At 47.5% G+C, this 11566-nt stretch overlaps 1 long non-coding RNA gene across 1 annotated transcript; it reads left to right on the top strand.

The window, feature by feature from the left end:
• Positions 1–42: 42 nt before the first annotated feature.
• On the top strand, positions 43–4147 carry LOC135246412 (uncharacterized). Its single transcript, XR_010327667.1, has 2 exons — positions 43–240; positions 467–4147. It is a non-coding gene; the product is annotated as an uncharacterized LOC135246412 (long non-coding RNA).
• The last annotated feature ends 7419 nt before the right edge of the window (positions 4148–11566 follow it).

The raw sequence follows: 11566 nt of genomic DNA on the forward strand, positions 1-11566 counted from the left end.
AGCTATTTTTGCACATGGAATAGAGTGAGGGAATGGAATAAGTTTCCTTTGTGACCGATTTGTGTGTTTTTCATATGATCTTGGTTTTGTGTTTTATTGTGTCTTTGTTTTTATTTATGTGATGTCATTGGTGTGTTGAGAGTGGAAAGAAAGGATGGTTAAAATTCAGAATTCTGTTCTGCTGTTCTTACAGTGTGGACCATGGAGGAGAGAACAGGACCAAACCAGGACCCAGGAAATGTGAGTGTGTATCGACACAGAACACTTTCCATAGATACACTCTCTTGTGTGTGTGTGTGTGTGTGTGAGAGAGACTTCTCTCTTACACACATAAACACACAAACAGAAACACACATGTACACAAATACACACACACAGGTACTATCACAACTCTCTCTCTCTCACACACATAATTAGGTGAATATTAATAATGATAATTAATCTCATTAATGTCTCTGGTGTGCAGATGGCTGTCAGCTCACACTGGATCCAAACACAGCGCACAGCGGGCTGTCTCTGTTTGAGGGGAACAGGAGGGTGACACACACATGGGGGAGAAAGGAGCCATATCCTGATCATCCAGAGAGATTTGAGCACTGGGAGCAGGTTGTGTGCAGAGAGAGTGTGTGTGAGCGCTGTTACTGGGAGGCTGAGTTCAGTCTGTCTGAGTGGGGGGGAAAGGTTTATATAGCAGTGACATATAAAGGAATCAGCAGGAAAGGAGCAGGTAATGACTGTAGGTTTGGATTCAATAAAAACTCCTGGAGTCTGGAGTGCAGTAAACACAGAGACTTTGATAAACTCAGATACTCTGTCTGGCACAATGAGAACCAAACTGACATACCTGTCCCCCCCTCCCCCTACCGCAGAGCAGGAGTGTGTGATGATGATGATGGTAGAGGAGTGTGTGTGTACAGGGTAGGAGTGTGTGTGGACCGTCCGGCCGGCACTCTGTCCTTCTACAGCGTCTCTGACTCTGACACACTGACCCTCCTGCACAGATTCCACACACACTTCACTCAACACACACCCCTCTGTGCTGGATTTACATTGTGGAGATCCTCAGTGTCCCTCTGCTAACTGGAGTAGACACACACAACACACACACTCATACACATACACTCACACATACACACTCAGATACACAGACACACACACCCACACCTACACACACACACTCTCACACACACCCTTTCTCTCTCATACTCACACTCATACACACGCACTCACACACCTACGCACACACACACTTGTGCGCACACACTCACACTCTCTCACACCCACTCACACACCCAATCACACACATGCGCACACACACACCTACACACATGAACACACACAATCTCTCGCACACACAAACCCACACATTCACCACTACACTCTCACGCGCACACACGCATGCATGCATGCATACGTACACACGCTCATAACCGTATGCACACACACACACACCCTTTCTCTCACACACACACACACTCACATCCACACACACACACATACATGCGTGCAGAGATACAAACACGTGTCAACACACATTCACATTCCCATATGCATGCACACATGTATAAACACACACACATTCTCTTACCCATGCACACACACACACACTGATGTACACTCATGCACACACACATACACACTTTCTCACACCCAGTCACTCACACCCCCAATCACACACATGCACACACACCTACACACGGACACACACAATCTCTCACACACACAAACACACACATTCACCAGTGCACTCTTAAGCGCACACACACATTCATGCATACGTACACACGCTCATAACTGTATGCACACACACACACCCTCTCTCTCTCTCACACACACACACTCACATCCACACACACACACATTCATGCGTGCAGAGACACAAACACGTGTCAACACACACATTCACATTCTCTTACCCATGCACACACACACACTCCTCAGTGTCCCTCTGCTAACTGGAGTAGAGACACACACACATGCGCATACACACTCGAACGCATGCACACACACACACACACACTCATATACACATACACACACACACTCAATCACACACATATAAACACAAACACTTGTATACACCTAGACCCTCACACACCCCCACACACACACACACACACACACACACACTCATACACACACACACACACTTATATACACACACTCATATACACATACACACACACACACAATCACACACTCACATATATATATACACACACTCATATGCACCTAGACCCACACACACACGCACTCACACACCTACACACACTCTTGCACACTCAATCACACACCCTCTCTCTCTCACATACACTCCATCACACACACACACTCTCACACACACCCTTTCTCTCTCACACACACTTATATACACACACTCATATACACATACACACACACACACTCAATCACACACTCACATATATATATACACACTCATATGCACCTAGACCCACACACACGCACTCACACACCTACACACACTCTCAGTCATGCACACACGCTCACACACCTACGCACGCACACTCTCTCACACCCAGTCACTCACACACACCTACACACAGACACACACAATCTCACGCACACACATACACACGCATGCAAACATACACACGCTCATACCCGTATGCACACACACACACTCTTTCTCTCACTCACACTCTCACATACAGTATACAGACACACACATTCGCAAACGCATGCGCGCGCACACACACACTCACACACAAAACAACTGTGTCAACACACACACACATTTTATTACCTATACGCACACACACACATACTCATGCACTCACACATGTACACACATGCATACACTTACATGCGTGCACACACCATATACACATGTATACACAAACATTCTCATACCCATACATACACACACACACACATGTATAAACACACGCACATTCACAAAGGCACTCTCACGCACACACACATACACATGCATACACTCATTCTCTTGCACGCGCACACACTCAAATACACAGTCTCACACACATTCACACAAACGCACACACACACACTTTCTCTTACCCATACACACACGCAACCCGGGCACACACACACACACACGCATACTCACGCACTCACACACATGTTCACATCAACAGTCACTCCCACAAACACACGTACGCATGCACACACACATTCACAAATGCACACACACAGAAACACTCTCACCCAATCACACACACGCACACACGTCGACACACTTGCAACCTTCCTTGAGCAAAGCCTTACCACTGCAATTTCAGCTGTGCCCAATATTAGCCTCAGTACTGCTTAAACCCTGTACATAAGAGTATGATCTTTTAGCAGGTTCAGGTTAAGCACTCGCTCTCTAAATATGATTTTATTTTTTTACATTTTGATAAATTTATATTGAAAATGTTCAAGGTGTGTTTATGTACTTTTGATTATTAAAACATTCATATAACATTGAGAGTAATAATGCCAGAAGATGGCAGAGTGAAATGTTTTTGAAGTAATAATTCTGTCTCCTGTATCTGCATCTTTTTAAAAAAGAAGCCAGTGGCAAACTCCTCCATGTGCATTTTGCTAGTTTTTACAGTTTCTTTCATACATACAGTGTTCCAATGTGCAAATTTCTGTGGGCAAATGCAGCTGATGCATCCCATGAGAATGCAGAATGGTCACTGCAGTGTACTTACTTCCTTTCATTACTGTAAACAATGATGGATTGAGTTTCCTTATTTATTCTGTTAGGATTGATTTTTTTTTTTTGTTGCTTTAATTTTCTGTATTTTCAGACAATAATATGCAATGATTAAACCTGAATTATAAAAATATCAAATGTTTTGCTGTTGTGATTTATTATTGTGTGATGTATTGAACTCCTGTGACACTGGTACTTATTACATATTCTGTATGGGATTATGTTTGGACTCAGTATGAGTGGATCAGCATGGGGCTAAAATCAGTTAATCAATGCAGTTGAAGCAAGGACATTCATCTACAGTAGTGGAAATAAAATCTGTTATAAGAAACGTTGTGTAGTGTCTGATGAATGCTTGCTTCTGTTACTGTAGTGTAACCACAACTCAATACATTTTGAAAAGTCACTGCTTGTCTATTGAACTGGTATATTTATGTTACCTCTGAAATAAATGGTTTTCCTGTAGGTTTGAACCTGGATCTACTGCACATCAGTTGAATGGATTAGACCACTAAGCCAAAATCAGGGCAGAAGTGTGGTTTGCATGACATCCAGTCTCTTGAGATGTTCCTGAGACCCTACAGTTTTTCTCATTTTTTCAGATGCATTTCTAATATCTGCAGTCACACATTACAAATGCATTACAGTATGTTATGATTGCTTTGGCTCAATGTGGAAAACTCAATTTGCCAAACTGACTGGCAAAATTCTTACCCTAATACACTAATTGTACCTACCAACAAAGTGCACAACTCTAAATCACACTCAGTTTTCACAATACAGTCGTCTCGTATTGGTACAGTGTTCCAATGCTTATTGCTAGACAAGCAGATTGTGAAATGAAGTCAACATATTTGCACTCCTGTCTCGTCACTTCCAGCAACATTGCCCAGGTGAGTCACATTGCAGCACGATTAGTAATCCCAACATAAAAGGCTGTTTTACAGCACTACATTCAGCAGTGTCTGACAACATGGAGCAGCCCAATGCAGTTGGTACTGAGGTTGTGGTCAAGCAGGTAGAAGAAATGTTGTATCGAATGAATTTAGAGCCACAGTGATTTAGAGTCAACAGTAATAAGAGCTTTTGGACTGAACATTGATAAGTCAATAATTTACTGCAAAATGTGATACTGTAATTACATTACAGGATTGTTGTGTTCATGTCATTTTATATTATTTCTGTTCCGTGACGAGCCCGTAAGCCATGCTAATCATTTTTATTAGAGATCGCGCAACTCTGTTTTTCCAAAATGCCGGCTTATTCCACATGGGGGAAAATTGCGTTTGTGTTAGGTATTCCTGTGGCAATGTCTGTTCTGTCTGTTCTGATAATGTGATTATTTTTCTTCTATCAGATAAGGCCTGCTGGTGCAAGTTTGCAATGTTGCATTTGTATGTGTTATTTTTACTGTTTACATGTCAAATGTCTAGAGTGTAAATGTTTCTGTTTAAATGATTGGTTGAATAACACATAACGCTATTTTCACTGACCATGTTAAACGTACTCACTTGCGCGTCTCAGCTCCAAAGGCATGCTGATGTTAAACCCATATTCCAATCTGTTTGAAATGACACAAATTCTGCCTAGTGTGTTCAAACATCAGACATTTTTTTACTCTACATATTGTTTATGCCCTGCATCTGAACAAATTGGATGTGCCCATTCTACTGTACCATCTCCTTTGTAAGCTAAGAAGTTCCTTTCAGCTGACTACATCAGAATCTGTACTACTGGCGTTTTATGAGAGCTTAAAATGTACAACATTGTTAATCAGAAATTATATCTGGGTGGGTAAATTGCTGGATATGCTGTAGAACATAGTTTGTCAGTGATTTATAAATATACCAGTATATCCTGGGCTTTCACTGATGGTTTAATTGTGGTACATATAGCAGTGGCCTGATATGCATTCTGTGTTTGCAGTTTGCTTCTACCTGAGCTGCAAGGTATCCCCCGCAGGAAACAGAGGGACAACCCCAGCAGGGAAACAGAGGCACAACCCCCAGCAGGGAAACAGAGGGGTACAACCCCCCAGCAGGGAAACAGAGGGGCACAACCCCCCAGCAGGGAAACAGAGGGGCACAATCCCCCAGCAGGGAAACTGAGGGGCACAGCCCCCCCCCCCAGCAGAGAAACAGAGGGGCACAACCCCCCCAGCAGGGAAGCAGAGGGGCACAGAAGACTCTGGGTCATCCCACCATGGATGGAGCAGGAGAGGTAGCAGGTTTTAGCAGTTTGCTAAGGTGGTCTCGGAGGATGGACAGCGTGGGAAAGTGTGGAGGACCGATCGCTCAGTGGGTCAGGCTGGTGGAAGATACCACAGGCCAGGCTTAGCTTCCTGATCAGGGCCAATTATGACATGGTGCCTTCTCAGAACCTGTGCTAATGGTTTGGTGCGGATGAGACCGTCCGCTCTGTGCTGCCCCCAAACGAGGCCTGTGGCACATTCTGTCAGGCTGTGAGACAGCTCCAACACAGGGACACAGAGCAGGCCTCTGGCACAGGGACACAGAGCAGGCGTCCGGCACAGGGACACAGAGCAGGCCTTATGGAGCTCACCCTCCCATGGGAGGAGGGGGCAGAAGCAGCCTATGAGCGGAAACACCTGAAGTACTCCGACCTGGCAGCGGAGTGTGAGAGTGTAAGGAGTGTAAGGAGGCCGGTTAGAGAGCGACAGTATATCCAGCGGAGGTGGGACGCTGGGGGTTCACCCGCCAGTCAGTGCTCCACCTTGGAGGAAGCAGAGAAGGGGGGGGGGGGGGGGGAGTCAGCAACCGCCCACTGCACCCAAAACAACAGCAGAGGGTGGCAGCTGGTCTTCCGGATCAGTTTGAGCCTCTTTGTGTCCCTGGAGTAGAGGCTCCCGGCCCAGCACACACAGGTGTAGAACAGGACACCGGCCACAATGATCTGGTAGAACATGGCCAGCATCCTGCTACACACACCGAAGGAGCGTTGCCTCCCCAGAAAGAAAAGCCTTCAGTCTAGTACGGCCTCCAAAGACACAAACCACAGTATCAAACCATCTATCTACATCAGGAGAACATGGTGTGTATGTGTGTGGGTGTGTGTTTGTGTGTGTGTTTGTGTGCGTGTGTGTGCATGTTGTGCACATGTGTGCGTGTGTGTGTATTGATGCGCTGTGTACATGCTCTGTGTGTACAATAAAAATGAGCATCTTCAGTGCATCGACCCGTGCAAAAAATTACACCCCAACCTCATGCTAAATGGATTTCAATAAAACCATTATGTGCCGTGGCAGGTGCTTGAAACGGTCGAAAATATCAGAGTATTTATTTTTGCTATCAGACCCGTGGGCTGTATTGGAATACTGGAAACACAAAGTGGATGCATTCCGCCCTCTGTAGCTCTCCATCGCTCTTCTCTCATCACCATGGTAACTGGGAGAAGTGGCCAGGAGTGCATACAGAAATTCAGAAACATACACTTCCCTTCACTACCTTAAGCTGCCAAGCAGCTGTACACTGCAGAACACAGTCTGAAGTGCATTAATCACTGCAGGTTTCCCACTGGATCTACAGGAACTGAGGTGAAGCAGTGAAAGAATGGGCAGTGATTCACTGTGTGCGCTCATATAACCATGAAAACTGTTTTTCTGATCGATCAAACATTGTCTGGATTATTTGTAAAACAATTTGTTTACAGACATATCTGCTGCAATTACTATGACATAAGAACACCTATGCAGCTGTGGAAATGACTGAGTTTTGGTCTGATGGGCACATCCTAGCTCAAATTGTAATCCAATGTTTGGGCTGTGACAAAGGCCGATAACAGAATAAGCACAGCAAGTACATGAAGCAGTAATGTTCTGATTTCTGAGAGCTAGCCTTGTAATAACTTGTCACTAGATGGATTACAGGAGCTTTCTCTGGTCAGAGCGTCACAGGCATCAGCATGAAGGTTGGCTTTTTGTGTATTACTGCATCGTTTCAGCTAGAACAGGGACACTGATGTCTCTTGTTCTTAATCGACCTTCTATGTTGTGTAAAATTATAGATTCAGTGTTGGCTTTTTAACGTCTGTAAGCAGAACTAGTTATTCTTTATTAATCTGGAGTACATGTTCACAGTGACCACAGTATTTGTCGTTGAAATTAGATTTCTGTGATCAGGTTCAGAATACAAGTAATCATTGACAAATAAAGTGGCCTGTAAATGCACACCCCCAATGGTCCGTATGGGGGACAACCTCACGTCGCCACTGAGCACAGCACACATTCCACATTTCCCTACCGGTCGTGAACGCATCCCCACATACTGTCACTAAGCTGTGGAACCCCAGCCAATCTGTGCCCAAAATCAGAGGATGCACAAGGCGGGAACTAACCGCAGCCTTAATACTATGCGTTTTGCCCTTATAGATAATTTCAACCGGTACAACAGGGTACTTGTGAATATTCGATGCACACACCTAGTAGATACCCCAGATGCCTCTACCAAAGCCCCGGGCCAAACCAGGCTCTGGTGGATTATAGACCGCATGCAGCCCGAATCCACCATCGCCTGGTGAATACCCCCCTGGATCCTTACTGGAACGCTGTATGTCTCTCCTGAACCGGGGGAGGATGCCGGTGGGCCAGCAACCCGGATCACTTGGCTGACCTCCATCAGTGGGCACTCGCTGCAGAAGTGTCCGGGCTGCCCGCACCGCCAGCACTCCTGCCCCGACGTTTGAGGAGCCCCCTGTGAGGTGGGAACAGTGCCCGTAGCAGCTAGAACCTGTGGTGGAACAGGAGAAGCAGAGGGAGGATTAGTGCGGGGGCGAGGGGGAGGGCAAACTGAAAATGAAGAAGGGGAGGGAGGGGGTTTTCGTCTTGGCGCTGGGGTAGGACGCTGCGTCGCCGGTGTGCTCCCCTCTTCTGCTGGGCGCTAAGGGTGCTCTGCCAGGTGGTCCTCTGCCAACGCGACAGCTGCTTCCATGTCCCTTGGCCGATGGCACCGGACCCAGGGTGCAGTGCTGGCCGGTAGCCCCTCCACAAACTGCCCCGAACCAACTACTCCCAGCACCCGTTGCTCCCCAGCAGACTCCCCCGGCTTCAGCCACCTGGTCGCCGCGTCCCTTAGGTGTTGGCTAAAGACAAATGGCCGGTCCGACGGCCCCAGCTTCACCGTTCGAAACCGGTGGCGGTGGTCCTCGGGGGAGTAACCCATCCTGTCCAGGATAGCCCTCTTAACATCCGCGTACCTCCCGTGAGACGCAGCTGGTAGGCTGCACGCTGCTGTCTGCACCTCCCGCCGTCAGCAGAGGGAGCAAGCGCACGGCCCACTCTGCCACCGGCCAACCACATGCCCCTGCTCGGTCATATTTATTTTGCTGAATTACAAGCTAGGCGCCAGTTGTGGCAATTCTCTAGCCACCGTGGGTTCAGAATCAGCACAGGACTGACAAATGACACGGGAAGTGCAGGTTTAACGTCTTTTTTATTCACACACACACACACACACACACACACACACTCAAACCACAGTTTATAACAGAAATGCCAGTGCAGCTCCTAAACCATGCTGCCGCTCTTTGCAGGGCGTGTGTGTGCCTTTTTCCTCCCCCCAGGCCCAGCCGCTACTGCATATATAAAGGGAGAGAGTAATCAGTGACAAGGAAGACCTGTGCTAATTAACTCAATCAGTGACAAGGAACACCTGTGCTAATTAACTCAATCAGTGACAAGGAAGACCTGTGCTAATTAACTCAATCAGTGACAAGGAACACCTGTGCTAATTAACTCAATCAGTGACAAGGAACACCTGTGCTAATTAACTCAATCAGTGACAAGGAACACCTGTGCTAATTAACTCAATCAGTGACAAGGAAAACTTGTGCTAATTAACTCAATCAGTGACAAGGAACACCTGTGCTAATTAACTCAATCAGTGAAAAGGAAAACCTGTGCTAATTAACTCAATCAGTGACAAGGAACGCCTGTGCTAATTAACACAATCAGTGACAAGGAACACCTGTGCTAATTAACTCAATCAGTGACAAGGAACACCTGTGCTAATTAACTCAATCAGTGACAAGGAACACCTGTGCTAATTAACTCAATCAGTGACAAGGAACACCTGTGCTAATTAACTCAATCAGTGACAAGGAACACCTGTGCTAATTAACTCAATCAGTGACAAGGAACACCTGTGCTAATTAACTCAATCAGTGACAAGGAACACCTGTGCTAATTAACTCAATCAGTGACAAGGAACACCTGTGCTAATTAACTCAATCAGTGACAAGGAACACCTGTGCTAATTAACTCAATCAGTGACAAGGAACACCTGTGCTAATTAACTCAATCAGTGACAAGGAACACCTGTGCTAATTAACTCAATCAGTGACAAGGAACACCTGTGCTAATTAACTCAATCAGTGACAAGGAACAACTGTGCTAATTAACTCAATCCTGGCATTCTTCCCGTGAGCCACTCCCCCCCCCCCCCCCCCCCCCTCCCCCCATAGCTAAGCCACAACCACACCGCTCCACAGGCTTCTCCTTGTATTCTTTCAAATTGAATCTGATCACGGAGCTCTGATTCCACAAGTGTAACTCTATCCACTGTAACATCAATCAAATAATGGACACAGATACACTACGTACAATCATACAGTTACAGACCAAATTTGTATTCTTTTGTTAACAGCTTACTGATACCATGTCGGCTGATAAGATTTTTGTGCTCATTCTTTTCATTATACAGTACCTGGCTGTATTTTAAACATGTCAGGAGTCGCTCACACTCCCCCTGCTACCCCTACCCACCACAGCTGCAAGGATCCACCCATCACGAACAACCAAGGCACAGGGATAAGGTAAGCAGAGTCTGTATTGAATTTATAATAAAAACAGTTCATGGACAGGCAGCTGCCCCGCTCTGACCCCCCTCCCTTCTCTAGCTCCCCCCCTGCTTGTACGGTGACCCCACCAATGTCTGACCTCGTGCCGCGCGAGCCGAGCCCCAGGAGAGGGACTCCCCGTCACCGCACCGCAAGCCGTCACACACAGTGGTAAGTTACCCCGTGCCCCACACTCACTCCACACAGTGCTCGTTCTCTGACCCGCTCTCTCGGGTCTGTCCGCACGGCATAGATCGGCCCCCACTTGGCCACCCCAGGGGGGGTCAACACACACAGGGAGAGGGAGGTCACACACACACACACACACACACACACACCAACTGAACAAAAAGGGTGGGACGTGACTGGGCCCACGCCACGAAATGCCGGGCCTCCTTCACGTCCCAAAATAAAAAACAAAACCCAAAATAAAATAGGCAGGGACTGCTCCTTCAGCTCCCTGGAACCACTGCGGCCGGACTTCGTCGTTCTCCCAGATTACAGAATCCTCCGGACGGGGGAACGGGGCCGTACTGGGGAGAGGAGAAGGCGCAGCACCAGTTACCCCACTGTGGACTGGGCAGGACAGGGCAGGACAGAGCACACTCACGCTTCACGGCGTTACTCGCACGTCCCTCACTCAGCCGGGGCTCCGCCCCCGCTCGCCTCCTGCCCAGCCCGGGGCTCCGCCCCGCTCGCCTCCTGCCCAGCCCGGGGCTCCGCCCCCGCTCGCCTCCTGCCCAGCCCGGGGCTCCGCCCCCGCTCGCCTCCTGCCCAGCCCGGGGCTCCGCCCCCGCTCGCCTCCGCCCCCGCTTGCCTCCTGCCCAGCCCGGGGCTCACGGCTCCACTTCAGGTTGCCTTCTCCGCCCGCTCGAGTTTTCCCTAGCCACCACCGCCAACACCTGACCTGACTCCACAAGTGTAACACTATCCATTTTAACTTCAATCAAATAATGGACACAGATACATAATGTCCAATCATACAGATACAGGCCAAATATGTACGCTTTTGGTTACAGCTCACTGATAGCA

Source organism: Anguilla rostrata, unplaced genomic scaffold (assembly GCF_018555375.3).
Source record: "Anguilla rostrata isolate EN2019 unplaced genomic scaffold, ASM1855537v3 scaf0269, whole genome shotgun sequence".
In the NCBI taxonomy this organism is placed as follows: domain Eukaryota; kingdom Metazoa; phylum Chordata; class Actinopteri; order Anguilliformes; family Anguillidae; genus Anguilla; species Anguilla rostrata.